At 43.8% G+C, this 1,291-nt stretch overlaps 1 non-coding gene across 1 annotated transcript; it reads right to left on the bottom strand.

Moving 5' to 3' along the window:
* Positions 1–240: 240 nt before the first annotated feature.
* LOC130977899 (small nucleolar RNA R71) lies at positions 241–348 on the bottom strand. The gene has a single exon (XR_009085570.1). It is a non-coding gene; the product is annotated as a small nucleolar RNA R71 (small nucleolar RNA).
* Positions 349–1,291: the final 943 nt, after the last annotated feature.

Below are 1,291 nucleotides of genomic sequence, written 5' to 3' on the forward strand. Positions count from 1 at the left end.
TAAGTTCCATGGACTTCCAATGGAAGATCCTCATCAGTTTTTAGCTGAGTTCTTGCAAATCTGTGACACAGTCAAGACTAATGGGGTTGACCCTGAGGTCTACAGACTGATGCTATTCCCTTTTGCTGTAAGAGACAGAGCTAGAATATGGTTAGACTCACAACCTAAAGATAGCCTGGACTCTTGGGAAAGCTAGTCAATGCCTTCTTGGCAAAGTTCTTTCCACCTCAAAAATGGAGTAAGCTTAGAGTGGAAGTCCAAACCTTCAGACAGAAGGATGGAGAATCCCTCTATGAAGCTTGGGAAAGATACAAACAACTGATCAGAAAATGTCCTTCTGACATGCTTTCTGAATGGAGCATCATAGGTATTTTCTATGATGGTCTCTCTGAACTATCCAAGATGTCTTTGGATAGTGGTGGACGAAATTGTGATCAATGTATTCTTTGAGTAGTACTTATATAGAAATTGAAATTGGCATGAGTGAAATCACAACTCCGTTCAACTAACCAGCAAGTGTACTGGGTCGTCCAAGTAATACCTTACGTGAGTAAGGGTCGAATCCACAGAGATTGTTGGTATGAAGCAAGCTATGGTCACCTTGCAAATCTCAGTTAGGGAGATTAAAGAGTAATTGTGATTATCATTAAATAGAAAGGAATAATAAAAGGGATAGAAGTACTTATGTAGATTCATTGGTAGGAATTTCAGATAAGCGGAATGGAGGTGCTGTAGAGCTCTAGGACGCCTGCTCTCCTATTCCTTCTACCCAATCCTTCTTACTCCTCTCCATGGCAAGCTTTGTATAGGGGTTCACTATCAGCTGTGGCTACTTTCATTCCTCTCGGGGAAATACCTGTACGGCTGTCACTCGCACAGCTAACCAGTCTGGAGGCATCACCCATGGTTGATAGCTACATCCCATCCTCGCAGTGAAAGCTATGCACGCACTCTGTCACAGTACGGCCATCACCGGTTGGTTCCCGCTCCTACTGGAATAGAATCCCTCTTTTGCGTTTGTCACTAACGCCCAGCAGTTAAAGTTTGAAGCACGTCACAGTCATTCATGAACGGAATCCTACTCGGAATACCACAGACAAGGTGAGACTTTCCGGATTCCCAGGATCCTACTCGGAACACCACAGACAAGTTTGGACTTTCCGGATCTAGATGAATGCCGCCATCTATCTAGCTTATACCACGAAGATTCTGTTGGGGAACCTAAGAGATAAACATTCAAGCCTTGTTACACGCAGAACGGAAGTGGTTGTGTCAATCACGCGCGTTCATA

The sequence above is a fragment of the Arachis stenosperma genome, chromosome 4, assembly GCF_014773155.1.
Source record: "Arachis stenosperma cultivar V10309 chromosome 4, arast.V10309.gnm1.PFL2, whole genome shotgun sequence".
NCBI lineage: Eukaryota > Viridiplantae > Streptophyta > Magnoliopsida > Fabales > Fabaceae > Arachis > Arachis stenosperma.